The sequence below is a fragment of the Cervus elaphus genome, chromosome 28 (assembly GCF_910594005.1).
Source record: "Cervus elaphus chromosome 28, mCerEla1.1, whole genome shotgun sequence".
Taxonomy (NCBI): Eukaryota; Metazoa; Chordata; class Mammalia; order Artiodactyla; family Cervidae; genus Cervus; species Cervus elaphus.
Window position 1 is genome coordinate 42,971,541 of NC_057842.1, and position 17,702 is coordinate 42,989,242.

The 17,702-nt window shown below is 38.4% G+C and overlaps 1 protein-coding gene across 6 annotated transcripts in view; it reads right to left on the reverse strand.

Moving 5' to 3' along the window:
* The window catches only part of CEP57L1 (centrosomal protein 57 like 1), a 76,156-nt gene that overhangs the window by 50,810 nt on the left and 7,644 nt on the right, over positions 1 to 17,702 (reverse strand). Inside the window, exon 2 of one of the 6 annotated variants that reach the window (XM_043890074.1) lies at positions 10,072 to 10,201. The exons of the other annotated variants lie outside the window; for them this stretch is intronic. The gene's annotated coding sequence lies outside the window, so the exon portion shown is untranslated. The remainder of the gene's footprint in view (positions 1 to 10,071; positions 10,202 to 17,702) is intronic. 6 annotated transcript variants of the gene reach the window in all.

Genomic DNA, 17,702 nt, shown 5'->3' on the forward strand with positions numbered 1-17,702 from the left:
CTGTCTATTAGATCAAATCCCTTGAATCTATTTGTTACTTCCACTGTATAAATTTAAGGGGTTTGGTTTAGGTCAAACCGAATGGTCAAGTCGTTTTCCCCACTTTCTTCAATTTAAGTCTGAATTTGGTAATAAAGAGTTCATGATTTGAGCCACAGTCAGCTTCCTGTCTTGTTTCTGCTGACTGTATACAGCTTCTCTATCTTCGGCAACAAAGAATATAATCAACTTGATTTCAGTATTGACCATCTGGTGCTGTCCATGTGTAGAGTTGGTTTTTTGTTGTTGTTGTTGGAAGAGGGTGTTTACTATGACCAGTGCGTTCTCTTGGCAAAACTCAGTGAGCCTTTGCCCTGCTTCATTTTGTACTCCAAGGCCAAACTTACCTGCTACTCCAGGTATTGCTTGACTTCCTACTTTTGCATTCCAGTCCCCTATGATAAAAAGGACATCTCTTTTTGGTGTTAGTTCTAGGAGGTCTTGTAGGTTGTCACAGAACCATTCAGCTTCTTTGGCATTAGTGCTTGGGGCATAGACTTGGATAACTGTGATATTGAATGGTTTGCCTTGGAAACGAACAGAGATCACTCTGTTGGGTGCAACAGAGATTGCATCCAAGTACTGCATTTTGGATTCTTTGGTTGACTATGAGGGCTATCCATTTCTTCTAAGGGATTCTTGCCCATAGTAGTGGATATAATGGTTATCTGAAATAAACTCACCCATCCTGGTCCATTTTAGTTCACTGATTCCTAAAATGTCGATGTTCGCTCTTGCCGTCTCCTGTTGACCACTTCCAATTTACCTTGATTCAGGGACCTAACATTCCAGGTTCCTAAGCAATTGTTCTTTACAGTATCGGACTTTACTTCCAATACCAGTCACATCCACAACTGGGCATTGTTTTTGTTTTGGCTCTGTCTCTTCATTCTTTCTAGAGTTATTTCTCCACTCTTCTCCAGTAGCATATTGGGCACCTACTGACCTGGGCAGTTCATCTTTCAGTGTCATATCTTTTTGCCTTTTCATACTGTTCATGGGGTTCTCAAGGCAAGAATACTGAAGTGGTTTGCCATTCCCTTCTCCAGTGGACCATGTTTTGTCAGAACTCTCCACCATGACCTGTCAGTCTTGGGTGGCCCTACACAGCATGGCTCATAGTTTCATTGAGTCAGACAAAGCTGTGATTCATGTGATGATCAGTTTGGTTAGTTCTCTGAGATTGTGGTTTTTATTCTGTCTGCTCTCTGATGGATAAGGATAAGAGCCTTGTGAAAGCTTCCTGATGGGAGAGACTGACTGTGGGGAATCTGAGTCTTGTTCTGATGGGCGGGGCCATGCTCAGTAAATCTTTAATCCAATTTTCTGTTGTTGGGGAGACTGTGTTCCCTCCCTGTAATTTGGCCTGAGGCCAAACTATGGTAGGGATAATGACAGTAGTGGTGACCTCCTTCAAAAGAACTTATGACCGCACTGTTATATTCAGTGCCTCTGACCCACAAAAGGCCAGTGTCGACTCATGCCTCCATCGGAGAATCCTGGATACTCACAGGCAAGTCTGGCTCAGTCTCTTGTGAGGACATTGCTTCTTTTTCATGGTGCACCCAAGGTTTTGTTTGTGCCCTCCAAGAGTCCATTTCCCCAGTGCTGTGAAAGTTCTGGAGTCAAATCCCACTGACCTCCAAAGTCAAACTCCCTAGGGGTTCTCAGTCCCTTTGCCAGATCCCCAGGTTAAGAAATCTGTTGTGGGTCCTAGAACTTTCTTAAAAGTGTGAGAATTTCTTTGGTATAATTGTTCTGCAGCTTATGGGTCATCTGCTTGGTGTCTCTGTGGTGGGACTAATCTCGACCTCCTCCAAGAGGGCTTATGCCACACGCTGCGTGTCCCAGGTCTGCTGCAGCCAGAGTTCCTGTCCCCATGGCAAGCCACTGCTGACCTGCGCCTCCGCAGGAGACAGTCAAACACTCAAAGGCAGGTCTGGCTCAGTCTCTGTGTGGTTTCTGGGTTCTGGTGTGCACAGGGTTTTGTTTGAGCCCTCTGAACATCTCTGGTGGGTATGGGGTTTGATTCTAAATGCGGATTGCAAAATACAAAATGTTTATGTAAATTGCCTTTCTACTTAACAATATATGATAAATATTTCCTTGTATCATTAAATATTCTTTTAAAGTATATTTTTTAGTAGCAGTAGATAAATATTTATGTAAACTACCTTTTTTTTTCATTAAGATACAGTCTAGAAAATAGTATTAAGTTAAAGACAGTTTTGATGCTTCTGATACATACTGCCAGATTGCCTGGGGCTATTTTAGATGAAGAGGTTACCTTGCTTAGACTGAGACAAAGTCTTACAGTTCACAATTCTCACCATGTCTTGAGGCTATTTCTCCAATTTATAATATTCTATTTTAGGCAAAGTTCCTCTTGGTTAGTTTCTTGTTCAAACTTTAGGACAAATCAGATTAGTAGAAAAAATAGAAACTGTACGTATATAGAGTAATATATATCAATCTGCCTACTACATTGTTAATAAAAGTATCTCTAAAATGCTTAAACAGAAGAAACTGAGATTCTAGGAAGTACCTACAACAAATTTCCTTCTTCTTTAAACCTAAAGCTCGTATGTGTGCATGCATGCTCTGCTGCTGCTGCTGTTGCTAAGTCATGTCAGTCATGTCTGACTCTGTGCGACCCCATAGATGGCAGCCCACTAAGCTCCCCTGTCCCTGGGATTCTCCAGGCAAGAACACTGGAGTGGGCTGCCATTTCCTTCTTCAATGCATGAAAGTGAAAAGTGAAAGTGAAGTCGCTCAGTTGTGTCTGACTCTTAGTGACTCCATGGACCACAGCCTACCAGGCTCCTCCATCCATGGGATTTTCCAGGCAAGAGTACTGGAATGAGTTGCCATTGCCTTCTCCACGTATGCTCAGTCATATGCAACTCTCTGCGACCCCATAGACTATAACCTGCTAGGCTCCACTGTCTATGGAATTTTTCAGGGAAGAATACTGGAGCAGATTGCCATTTCCTACTACAGGGGATCCTCCCAACCCAAGAATCAAACCTGTGTCTCCTGCAGGCAGACTATTATTTTTTAATTAATGTATTTATATTAATTGGAGGATAATTACTTTACAATATTGTGATGTTCTCTGCCATACATCAACATGAACTGGCCATAGGCATATATGTGTCCCCTTCTTCCTGAATGCCCCTCCCACCTCCTCCCCCATCCTATCCCTACAGGTTGTCACCAGAGCACCCGCTTTTGGTTCCTTGGGAGTTTGGAGGTCATCAAACTCCCACAGGCTATTTTAAATATGGTAATATATATGTTTTAATGCTATCCTCTCAAATCATCCCAACTTTTTCTTCTCCCACTGTGTCAAAAAGTCTGTTCTTTATGTCTGTGCCTCCTTTGCTGCCCCGCACATGGGATTGTTGGTACTATCTTTCTAGATTTCATATATATGTGTTAACATATGATATCTGTTTTTCTCTTCCTGACTTACTTCATTTTGTATTATAGGCTGTAGGTTCATCCACCTCATTAGGACTGACTCAAATGCATTCTTTTTATAGGTGAGTAATATTCCATCCCAACATTTCATGCAAAGATGGCCACAATAAAGGACAGAAATGGTAGGGACCTAACAGAAGCAGAAGATATTAAGAAGAGGTGGCAACAATACACAGAAAACTATACAAAAAAGATCTTCACAACCCAGATAATCATGATGGTGTGATCACTCACCTAGAGCCAGACATCTTGGAATGCGAAGTCAAGTGGGCCTTAGGAAGCATCACTGTGAACAAAGCTAGTGTAAGTGATGGAATTCCAGTTGAGCTATTTCAAATCCTAAAAGATGATGCTGTGAAAGTGCTGCACTCAATATGCTAGCAAGTTTGGAAAACTCAGTAGTAGTCACAGGACTGGAAAAGGTCAGTTTTCATCCCAATCCCAAAGAAAGGTTAATGCCAAAGAATGCTCAAACTACCATACAATTGCACTCATCTCACATGCTGGTAAAGTAATGGTCAAAATTCTCCCAGCCAGGCTTTAACAGTATGTGAACTGTAAACTTCCAGATGTTCAAGCTGGATTTAGAAAAGGCAGAAGAACCAGAAGTCAAATTGCCAACATCTGTTGGATCACCAAAAAAGCAAGAGAGTTCCAGAAAAACATCTACTTCTGCTTTATTGACTATGCCAAAGTCTTTGACTGCATGGATCACAACAAACTGTGGAAAATTCCTCAAGAGATGGGAATATCAGACCACCTTACCCTGCCTCTTGAGAAATCTGTATGCAGGTCAGGAAGCAACAGTTAGAACTGGACATGGAACAACAGACTGGTTGTACAAGAAGTACATCAAGGCTGTATATTGTCACCTGGCTGATTTACTTTATATGCTGGACTGGATGAAGCACAAGCTGGAATCAAGACTGCCGGGAGAAATATCAATAACCTCAGATATGCAGATGACACCACCCTTATGGCAGACAGCAAAGGAGAACTAAAGAGCCTCTTGATGAAAGTGAAAGAGGAGAGTGAAAAAGTTGGCATAAAACTCAACATTCAGAAAACTAAGATCATGGCACCTGGTCCCATCACTTCATGGCAAATAGATGGGGAGACAGTGGAAACAGTGAGAGTCTTTATTTTTGGGGGCTCCAAAATCACTGCAAATGGTGACTGCAGCCATGAAATTAAAAGGCACTTGCTCCTTGGAAGAAAAGTTATGGCCAACCTAGACAGCATATTAAAAAGCAGAGACATTACTTTACCAACAAAGGTGTGTATAGTCAAAGCTATGGTTTTTCCAGTAGTCATGTATGGATGTGAAAGTTGACTATAAAGAAAGCTGAGCGCTGAAGAACAGATACTTTTGGACTGTGGTGTTGGAGAAGACTCTTGAGAGTTCCCTGGAGAGCAAGGAGATCCAACCAGTCAATCCTAAAAGAACTCATGATTGATGCTGAAGCTGTAACTCCAATACTTTGGCCACCTGATGCGAAGAACTGACTCATTGGAAAAGACCCTGATGCTGGGAAAGATTGAAGTCAGGAGGAGAAGGGGACAACAGAGAATGAGATGGTTGGATGGCATCACCGACTCAATGGACATGAGTTTGAGCAAGCTGCGAAAGTTGGTGATGGACAGGGAGGCCTGGCGTGCTGCAGTCCATGGGGTTGCAAAGAGTCAGACATGACTGAGTGACTGAACCGAACTGAACTGAATATTCCACTGTGTATATGTACCACAACTTTCTTATCCATTCATCTGCTGATTGATATCTAGGTTCCTTCCATGTCCTAGCTATTGTAAATGGTGCTACAGTGAACACTGGGGTACATGTGTATTTTTCAATTCTGGTTTCCTCAGGTTATATGCCCAGTAGTGGGACTGCTAGATCATACAGTAGTTTTATTCATAGCTTTTTAAAGTAATCTCCATACTGTTCTCCATAGTGCTTGTATAGGTCTGCATTCCCACCAACAGCACTCTTTCGAGCATTTATTGTTTGTAGATTTTTTGAGGATGGCCATTCTGACTGGTGTGAGAGGATACCTATAAGAAGACACTGATGAAAGAAATCAAAGGTGATACAAATAGATGGAAAGATATAACATGTTCTTGGATTGGAAGAATCAATATAGTGATAATGACTATACTACCCAAAGCAATCTATAGATTCAATGCAATTGCTATCAAATTACCAACAGTATTTTTCACAGAACTAGAGCAAATAATTTTACACTTTGTATTGAAACAAAAAAGACCCCAAATAGCCAAAGCAATTTTGAGAAAGATGAATGGAACTGGAGGAATCAACCTTCCTGACTTCAGACTGTACTACAAAGCTTCAGTCATCAAGACAGTATGGTACCAGCACAAAAATAGAAATGCAGACCAATGGAACAAGATAGAAAGCCCAGAGATAAATCCACATACCTATGGACATCTTATCTTTGACAAAGGAGGCAAAAATAAACAACAGAGAAAAGACAGTCTCTTCAACAAGTGGTGCTAGGAAAACTGGTCAACTACATGTAAAAGAATGAAGTTAGAACACCTTCTAACACCATACATGAAAATAAACTCAGAATGGATGAAAGACCTAAATGTAGACCAGAAACTATAAAAACTAAGTCTTAGAGAAAACCATAGGCAGAACACTCTCTGACATAAATCACAGCAAGATCCTCTATGACCCACCTCCCAGAGTAATGGAAATAAAAACAAAAATAAACAAATGGAACCTAATTAAATTTAAAAGCTTTTGCACAATGAAGAAAACCATAAGCAAGGTGAAAAGACAACCCTCATAATGGTAGAAAATAACAGCAAAGGAAATACCTGAAAAAGAACTAATCTCTAGAATAAACAAGCAGCTCATGTAGCTCAATAACAGAAAAACAAACAACTCAATCAAAAAAGTGGGCAGAAGACCTAAACAGACATTTCTCCAAAGAAGGCTTACAGATGGCTACTAAACACATGAAAAGATGCTCAATATCACTCATTATCAGAGAAATGCAAATCAAAACTACAGTGAGGCAGGCGGATTCTTTCCCACTGTGCCATCTAAGAAGCCCCTTGGAAATCACCTGGGAAGTCCCTGGGAAATCCCAAGGGCTGCAAGAGACATGGGTTCAATCCCTGGGTCAGGAAGAACCCCTAGAGTAGGAAATGGCAGACCCACTCCAGTATTCCTGCAGGGAAAATTCCATGGACAGGGGAGGTTGGTGGGCCTACCGTCCATGAGGTCGCAAAAAGTCAGATGACTGAGCATATACTCACAGTAAAGCTCACATTGTTGTTGTTATTCAGTCGTACCTAACTCTCTGTGACTGCATGGATTCTTAAATACAGATAAATCAAAACTGCTAAACTCAAAACTGCTAAACTCAATTCTGCAGAATATTTATAGTCTTTTATAGCATATTCTTCATATCTGTACTAAAAGGCAAAAATCTAAAAATTATCAAGCAATACTTGAAAAGTATTTACAATTATTTACAAAGCCTTTAAGCACCAAATTTTGTTCTAACAAGTTTAAAAAGTGGCACTACTTTTATTACAGTTATTTTTTAACACATGAAGAAACAAGCAAGATTAAGTGACTTGTCTAATAAATAGTAAAAACAGTATTCAAATCAGGTCTCCAGACTCTAAATATGGTGCCCTTTCTGTTTCTGTACAGCTTTCAATAAATCATAGAGGATCTAATTCTCTCTATATTTGTCCTCAGATCACAAATAATATTAACAGATTTATTTTCCTAATGTTATTTATTTGAGCCAATATTAAAATAAGTTTGCATTCCTTTAGTACACACACTGATAATGGAGGGGGCGGTAACTAATACAACTGTTGATAGCAGACAGATGCGAGCTTAAGGTTAACACTTTTCCTTTGTTTAAATCCACACACAAACATGTCTGACTGAGTATAATTCAATTTGCAAATTCTTTTCCAAAGAAAACAAATATTTTATCTAACAGAACTATTTTCCCTTCAAATATACTACTATGAAGATAACTACTGAGAAAAATCTATCTTTAGAGTAAATTCTATTCTCTCCTTTAAAAAAAAAAGCACACACATATACTCAAAAATAAATATTTCCTTCCATTTCTTCCTCCTACCCACCAAGCCCCCAACTGCCTCTAACAATGAAAGAATAAAAATATTAACAATAGATGGTTTAATTGGTGATTTTCAACTTTTACAAAGCCATCCACTGTCATTAATTTAGCATTATCTTTAATATACTTGCTAATTATAGTTTGTGTGATTTAATTAAGTTGCTTTAAGAAACTTAGCTTTATTTTAGCAAGATTTGGACATATCTGCCTTCCTTTATAGTTCCTTAAGAGCAGAGACATTTTATTTTTCTATTATCCACTGACCTATTATATGATAGTCATTCAGTAAATATTTGTTGCAGTGATTCAATTAATGTAGAAATACATAAAATGCAACACATCTAATAATTAATAAACTTTATTAATATATGTAATGCATATATCCCACTACTTCAAAATCAGGATTTAACCTTAAATTATATTTGGCTTTTGCACAGCAAAGGAAACCACTGACAAAATGAAAAGACAGCCTACTGAATGGGAGAAAATATCTGCAAATGATATGACCAATAGTATCCAACATATATAAATAGCTCATACAACTCAACACCAAACAACCAACTCCATTAAAAAATGGGCAGAAGAATAAAAAGATATTTTTCCAAAAAGGAAGATGTTCAGCATAGCTAATCATCAGGGAAATGCAAATCAAAACCACAATGAGATACTACCTCACAGTTGTCAGAATGGCTATCAACTAAAAGAACACAAAATCAGTGTTGGTGAGGATATGGAGAAAAAGGAACCCTCACACACTGTTTATAGGAATGTAAATCGGTGTAACCACTAAGGAAAACAGTATGGAGGTGTCTCAAAAAACTAAAAATAGTACTGCCATATTCCTATATCTGAAATATACATATATATCATATATATCTGAAAAAAATAAAACAAAAGCACTAATTCAAAAAGATACATGTACCTCAAGAGAAAAACAAGTACTGTATGATATCACTTATATGTGAAACCTATAAATTACAACAAACTAGTGAATATAAGAAAAAATAAACAGACTCAAGATACAGAGAACAAACTATTGGTTATTAGTGGGGAGAAGGAATGGGGGAATATGGATAGAGGATTAAGAGGTAAACCTATTATGTATAAAATAAAATACAAAGATATATTGTACAACATGGGGAATACAGCCAATATTTTATCATAGCTAATGGAGTATAACCATCAAAAATATGAATCACTATACAGTACACCTGTAACATAATATTGTACATCAACTATACTGCAATAAAAAAATAAAATAAATAAATAGATGAGGCAAGCAATAAGAAAATGAAACCAAATGTTAACAAATTTTTCATTCCAGGAGGTAGGTGAAAGGGTTTTATTAATATTATGCTATTCTCACTTTTTGTTTGAAATATTTAGCTTTTAAATGACATAAACTTTTAATACCTTACCTCTATATATGTATATATTCATGTAAAATATGTGGATAAGGAAAACAAGAATAGGAAAAAAAAATGAAACCAGCAGTGAAATTTGTCTATAAAATTTGTCATAAATTGTGTGTACCTGTCTAGTATTTCACAAATATTTCAATAAGGGCAAAGTGAATATAGATTTTTTAAAAAACAATAATTTTTAAAAAGCTATTAAAGTAAGCCAGAAATACAGGAGATTTAGACATTTAAAACATATTGCAGTAAATCTGGTAGGCTTTCCAATGGCTCAGTGGGTAAAGAACCTGTCTGCCAATGCAGGAGACACAGGAGACGCATGCTCAATCTGTGGGTCAGGAAGATCCTTTGGAGAAGGAAGTGGAAACTCACTCCAGTATTCTTGCCTGGAAAACCCTAGGGACAGAGAAGCCCAGTGGGCTACAGTTCAAACTGTCACAAAGAGTCAGACACAACTAAGCACGCACACATACTGCATAGTAAATTTGGTACATCAAACACAGATGAACTAGAGAAAATACTAAGAGAAAAAAAATTACTAAAATAGTAAATCTGATTTAAGTGGTTCACTCATTTATTCTTGAAAAATAGGAACAAAATAACACAAAAAAGAAGAAGGAATGCTTTTCTAAGAATAGTATGTATGATAATGTTTTAGGAAATAGGTGTTTTAAGGATGAAAAGAACATAATTCAAATCAGTCTTGTTAAGGAAAGAATTCAAATCAATTTTGTTACAGACATCTTAAAAATAAAATCTAAAGATTCAAAATTTAAAAACCTTTATGAGCCACCTGGACAACACATACACATACACACCAAGGTACACACATGATAAATAAACAGTTGATAAAACTATTTTTCTACAAGCCAAAATTTAAAAAAACACCTAGTATTTGGAAGTAAATCTATTTATGTTACTAAATGATAGATGATTAGGAAAATGTCCTTTAAAAACATAAACTGAAGTCAGTCAAAATATAGAGAGATAATATTTACGGTTCAGATGGCTTCAGTATTTCACAGTATGAAAAAGGTGAAACTACTGGAGAGAAACCACAGGTGTGCTTTTGCAAGCCTGTATGACTAGGCAAGGGCTTCCCTGGTGGCTCAATGGTAAAGACTCCACCTGCCAATGCAAGAGACACAGGTATGATTCCTGATCGGGAAAATCCCCTGGAGAAGATATGTCTAAAACAAGACTGATTTGAATTATGCTCTTTTCACCCTTAAAACACTCCAGTATCCCACTGACAGAGGAGCCTGGCAGGCTATAGTCCACAGAGTTGCAAAACTTAGCGACTAAACGACGACAACTAGGCAAAGTTGCAAAGAAATCTCAATATGAACAAATAACATGGGGTTTTGATTGAAGCAAAATATTCATAATTGTAGGCAGTCTTTCCAAACAATCTGCACATACACCACTCAGCCAGCTTAATATATAACAGTAGAGTACTGAAATGGAGCTGTTAGTCCAGTCTCCTGATTGTTCCAGATAAAGCTCTCCCTGACCCCATTTTTGGGTCGACTTCAAGTCTCTTGCTCAAGGAACACTTTGGAAGAACAAAACTTACATAGTTGTAAAGATTCAGCATATTATTTGTTCTTTCTAAATTTCTGTCACCTTTTAATATTATTGATCAAAATGAATAATTTCAGATCAGAAGGAACTTTATTAATAAAAACAGAAGTGAATCAGGCACAAATCTTATAAGAAAAAAAAAAAGTTGCTCAGTTGTGTCTGACTCTTACATCTTTCACCAAAAACACTCTAACTCGAAACAGAAACCTGTAGCATAAAACACAAAGCTATAAAACTCCTAGAGGGTAACACAGAAGAAAACCTAGGTGACTTTGAGATTGGCAATGACTTTTTAGATACAACACCAAAGGCATAATCCATGAAAGAAAAACTGACAAGTATGCCTCTATTAAAAACTTCTGCTTTGCAAAAGACACTGGCAAGAGAATGAAAAGATGAGCCACAGTCTGTAAGAAAGTATTTGTGAAACATATCTGATAAAGAACTTGTGTCCAAAATATACAAAGAACTCCTAAAAGTCAACAACAACGAAAAACCAAACCAATCAGTTTTAACACTAATCTTTAAAAAGACCTGAACAGACACTTCACCAAGATATACAGGTGGCAAATGAGCATATTAAAAAATGCTCAACACCATATTTCACTAGGGAATTGCAAATTAAAATGAGATATCGTTATTTACCTACTAGAATGGCTAAAATCCAAAACAATGACAAACACCAAATGCTGAGAAGGATGTAAAGGAAGACGAACTCTCATTCAATGCTGGCGGACTGCAAAATGGAAAAGTCACTTTGGAAAATAGCTGGGAAATTATTACAGAGCTAACCATAAGTGATCATGGTGTGACCTAGAGCTAGATATCCTGGAGTGTGATGTCAAGTGGGCCTCAGGAACCATTACTACAAACAACGCTAGTTTAGGTGACGGAATTCCAGCTGAGCTATACCAAATCCTAAAAGATGATGCTGTAAAAGGGCTGCACTCAATATGCCAACAAATTTGGAAAACTCAGCAGTGGCCACAGGACTGGAAAAAGTCAGTTTTCATCTCGATCCTAAAGAAAGGCAGTGCCAAAGAACATTCAAGCTACTGTATAATTGTGCTCATTTCACATACTCGCAAGTGAAAGCTCAAAATCTTTCAGGCTAGGCTTAAGCAGTACGTGAATCGAGAACTCCCAGATGTACAAGCTGGATTTAGAAAAGGCAGAGGAACCAGAGATCAAATTGCCAACAATCACCAGATCACAGAGGGAAAAAAAAGGGGGGAATTCCAGAAAAACATCTACACCTGCTTCACTGACTACACTAAGACCTTTAACTCTGTGGATCATAACAATCTGTGGAAAATTCTTAAAGAGATGGGAGTACCAAACCACCTTACCTGTCTCCTGAGAAACCTACATGCAGGTCCAGAAGCAACAGTTAGAACTGGACATAGAGCAACTGACTGGTTCAAAACTGGGAAAAGGAGTACTTCAAGGTTGTATATTATCACCCTGCTTGTTTAACTTATGTGCAGAGTACATCATGAGAAATGTGGGCTGGATGAACCACAAGCAGGAATCAAGATTGCTGGCAGAAATATCAACAACCTCAGATATGCAGATGATGCCACTCTAAGGCAGAAAGCAAAGAGGAACTAAAGAACCTCTTGTTGAAGGTGAAAGAGGACAGTGAAACAGCTGGCTTAAAACGTAACATTCAAAAGCTAAGATCATGGCATCTAGTCCCATTGCTTCATGGCAAAAAGATGGGAGAAAAGGGGAAACAGTGACAAATTATATTTTCTTGAGTTCCAAAATCACTGCAGATAGTGACTTCAGCCATGAAATTAAAAGATGCTTGCTCCTTGGAAGAAAGGATATGACATACCTAGACAGCATATTAAAAAGCAGAGACATCATTTTGCCAACAAAGATCTATATAGTCAAAGCTATGGTCTTTTCCAGCTGTCATGTACGGATATGAGAATAGGACCATAAAAAAGCCTCAGAACCAAAGAACTGACAGTTTTGAATTGTGGTGCTGGAGAAGACTGTCAAGAGTTCCTTGGACAGCAAGGAGATCAAACCAGTCAATCCTAAAGGAAATAAACCCTGAATACTCACCGGAAGGACTGATGCTGAAGCTCTAATACTTTGGCCACCTGATGCAAAGAGCCAACTTATTGGAAAAGACCCTGATGCTGGGAAAGGTTGAGGGCAGAAAGAGAAGGAGCAACAGAGGATGAGATGGTTGAATGGCATCACCTATGCAATGGACATGAGTTTGAGCAAACTCCGGGAGATAGTAAAGGACAAGGAAACCTGGCTGCAGACTCCATGGGGTTGCAAAGAGCCAAACATGACTTAGTGACTGAACAAAAATAACAACGATAAGATTACCATATAATCTAGCAATCATGCTCCTAGTTATTTATCTAAATAAAAACTTATATCCACAAAAAACCTGCCTAAGTGAAAACTTATGTCCACAAAAACCTGCACAAAATGTTCAGAGCATCTTTATTATGACTGCCCAAAACTAGAAGCAACCAAGATGTCCTTCAACAGGCAAACAGATAAACTACAACCACACAATGAAATATTATTCAGTGATAAAAATAAATAAGCTATCAAGCCATGAAAAAACATGGAGGAGCTTTAAATGTATATTTGTTAAGTGAAAGAAGCCAGTCTGAAAAAGCTATGTATCGTATGATTCCAACCACATGACATTTTGAAGCAGCAAAGCTATAGAGACAGTATAAAGATCAGTGGTTGCCAGGGGTTCAGGGAGGGAGAAAGTGTTAGTCGTTCAGTCATGCCTGACTCTTTGCGACCCTATGGACTGTAGCCTACCAGGCTCCTCAGTTCATGGGATTCTCCAGGCAAGAATACTGTAGTGGGTTGCCATTCCCTTCTACTAGGGGATCTACCCAACCCAGGGATTGAACCCAGGTCTCCTGCACTGCAGGCAGATTATTCAAGGAGAGAGAGGGAAGTGTGGAAAGATTGGAGCACAGTGAATTTTTAGGGTGGTGAACTACTCTACATGATACTGCAATGATAGATAAATGACATTATACATTCATCAAAATCCATAAAATGTACAAGTGTGAACCCTAATGTAAATTATGGACTTTGTTAAGAAAAAAAGAAAAAATATATAGTCCAACTCCCCTCATTTTACAGCCAAAGTCTCTGAGGCCCAGAAAGACCAAGAGACTTGCCAAAAATTACACAAAAAAAGAAGAGCTCAAGCCACAGCTGCAATTTGTTTTTATGGATAAAATTCAAAAACTGCACTATGATGGATATCAGGAGTTGTTAATTCAGCCCTGTTAAAGCTTGAGTTGGGCTACTATCAAAAGTTAAGACCCTTGAGGCTTTCTGACAGTGTGATATTAAACACAATAAGGGTACAAAGGATAAAGAATTCAGCTTAAGTTATGATTCTTCCATTTTAAGCACAACTGTAAAGAAGAGGCTAAACAACTGGAACTGATGAGGTGGTACCTCACGAAAGCAGAAAGCTTTTCTTCAGGGAAGGCTGAATGAACATCTGAGCTCTAATTTCGTATTTGAGTTCTACACTTAGGACCCCCTAAAAAAAAGAAAAGAAAAAAAATCTGCAATGAGAAAAAAGTTACCACTAACAGTTCTTTATCAGGAGGCAGATAGCTATGGATTCCAATCCTGGGCCTGCCATTTATTAGCTATGTGTTATACGGAAAGTTATTTCAACTCTCTCGACTGAGCCACCAGGGAAACCCAAGAATACTGGAGTGGGTAGACTATCCCTTCTCCAGGGGATCTTCCCAACCCAGGAATTGAACCGGGGTCTCCTGCATTGCAGGCGGATTCTTTACCAGCTGAGCTACCAGGAAAGCCCATGCTGCTGTACACTCAGTGCCAAACATAGAGTGTGGCCATATTAGGTTTTCAATAAATACGGAACTGCTGTTTAGTCACTGTCATGTTGACTCTTTTCGACTCCATGGACTGTAGCCCACCAGCCTCCTCTGTTCATGGGATTTTCCAGGCAAGAATACTGGAGTGGGTTGCCATTTCCTTCTCCAGGGGATCTTCCCGATCTGGGATCGAAACCTCGTTGACTGAACACATGAATGAAAATACTGGGCTTTCATTTCTCCATTCCCCAACAATGAAAAAGGTCACTGATGTAACTGATGAAGGAAAACGGCATTGCCTTCTTTAATAAATAAAACTGAGATCTAAGGTTGACAATGAAAGAAGAATCTCTACACGCAGAAGGGCAATTTATGAGTTAAATCCATGAGTTCCAGTTCTTGTCTTCAATATTGACTTTCCCCTTGGAGATCTCATTATCACTGTCCCTCCTCACTGGCCTTACTGGGAGAAGAGTGTTGCTCCCCTTATAATGGTCATGCCTTGTTAGATCTACGACTATGACTCCCTTATATAACTTGATACAGCAAAGATAAAGTTACAATTTTTAAATAAAACTTTGCTAAGGCCAGAAGATAATAAAAGAGAAGAAAACACAGACATCAAAAAAGAAATCAGGCAGTGAATCTTAAAAGTTAGGATTTTTCTCTCTGAGGCTTTTAGGCCCTATTCTATGATAGTTCCTGATCTACCCACAACTGGTGAATAAGAATCCATGCTTACCATAATCCCTCCTTAAAGACTAAACCTAGAAAAGAGAAGCCCAGAAGGATCCAGGGTTACCTATCCCCACCTAGTTAAATCATTTTACCCAAGCTGTAGTTTCCTGATCTGGAACCTACATTTTTGGAAGAGCTGAACAAGAGAAATGTCAGTCCTTTAGGAGAGGTCTCCTATATTCAGGGAGCTGCTATGGTTTTACCCTATAGGCCATCCCAAGTCAATCAATCTTTATCTTAATTCAAAATGTGTGCATGCTCAGTCATGTCCAATTCTTTCCGACCTTAAGGGATTTTCCAGGCAAGAATACCAGAGTGGGTTGCCATTTCCTACTCCAGGCAATCTTCCCGAGCCAGGAACTGAATCCGCATCTCCTGTGTCTGCTGCATTGCAGGCAGATTCTTTACCGCTGAGCCACCAGGGAAGCTCAATATTTTTTTAGCTCAATATTGAATATTAATAATTCAATATTAATATGGGAATATATGCCAGATGCATACACTATAGGATAACAGAGACTACCTACTGTCAAACCATCCAGTAATTTTAGCTCTCTAGAAATGTTAGTAGCATTCTACAAGTTGACTAGTCATTTCTTCTTGAAATTTGCAAATTCCTGGTTGCCCATTTCTGGGTTATTCTCTTTCTTCTCTGGTTAGTTTCAGATTCTCACTCATGCTTGTGTCATGCTCAGTCATGTCCAACCCTTTGCAACCCCATGGATTGTAGTCTGTCAGGTTCCTCTGTCTGCGAATACTGGAGTGGGTTGCCCTTGCCTCCTCCAAGGAAGAGCCAGGAATCGAGCCCATGTGTCCTGTGTCTCCTGCATTGGCAGGCAGATTCTTTACCACTGAGCCACCTGGGAAGCCCAGTTTCAGACTATCCTGGCTCTTATTCTGCATTTTCACCATAGCCAATTGAGTTGTTCCTATGGTTAGAGTATAACACTAACCCAATGGTTATGAGTAAGCTTTGGATCAACACTAGCATTTTTTTTTAAGCTATCCAAGGGTAAAATAATATATGTGCAAAGCAATTAACAAAGTGCCTGAAACACAGAAGCACATAGACATGGTAGGTTAAAAGCAAAATAAAACAAAATATTCTAATAATTTCCAAATATACATCTCTAGCTCAGACCTCACTGCTGAGCTCAAAATGTGTCCCCATACGACACATGAGGCCTATGAAAACTTAGAAATAAGATTACCCTCTGAAAGCTAAACTATCAATCCGTATGTAATGGACCAGAGCAGATACATGCAAAGTTGGCTTATAGAGACAGAATGGCTCCAAGACTACAGACTAGGTTACAATATAAATGTTTCAACATATTTAAAGACAGAATGTTTTCATCAAAAAGAAGAGTTGTCAACGAATGGAAAAAGCAGCCTAGAGGCAAAAACTGGAGGCAATCTTAAGTTCTGCTGTAGAGGTTCTCATAGCTTAATGCTATCAAGTGACCACAACATATATCTAATTTCCTTTGTTCTGATTCTAAGCTACTAAGCAATCTGGTGATTTCTCATATAATTTTCCTACGGAGAAAACCCCTTAGTCAGAGAATCAGTATGCTATCTACTTGACAAATATCTCAAAATATATCAATAATTTGGCATCCTAATAAATTCATTGGTCAAGTGTGTATGTATATCTCACAAACTCTGGTGCACCTACCAAGACTGTGTTTGTAAGTGCACAAGACTTAGGAGCCTTGTACAAAGCCCAGAGATAAATCCATGCACCTATGGACACCTTATCTTTGACAAAGGAGGCAAAAATATACAATGGAGAAAAGACATTCTCTTTAACAAGTGGTGCTAAGAAAACTGGTCAACCACATGTAAAAGAATGAAACTAGAACACTAACAACATACACAAAATAAACTCAAAATGGATTAAAGATCTAAATGTAAGACGAGAAACTATAAAACTCTTAGAGGAAAACATAGGCAGAACACTCTCTGACATAAATCACAGCAAGATCCTCTATGAACCACCTCCCGGAGTAATGGAAATAAAAACAAAAATAAACAATGGAACCTAATTAAACTTAAAAGCTTTTGCACAACAAAGGAAACGATAAGCAAGGTGAAAAGGCAGCCTTCAGAATGGGATAAAATAACAGCAAACGAAACAACTGACAAAGAATTAATCTCAAAAATATACAAGCAGCTCATGCAGCTCAATACTAGAAAAATGAACAACCCAATCAAAAAGTGGGCCAAAGAACTAAACAGACATTTCTCCAAAGAAGACATACAGATGGCTAATAAACACATGAAAACAACATCACTCATTATTAAAGAAATGCAAATCAAAACCACTATGAGGTATCATCTCATGCTGGTCAGAATGGCCGCCATCAAAAAGTCTACAAACAATAAATGCTGGAGAGAGTGTGGAGAAAAGGGAACCCCCCTACACTGTTGGTGGGAATTCAAAC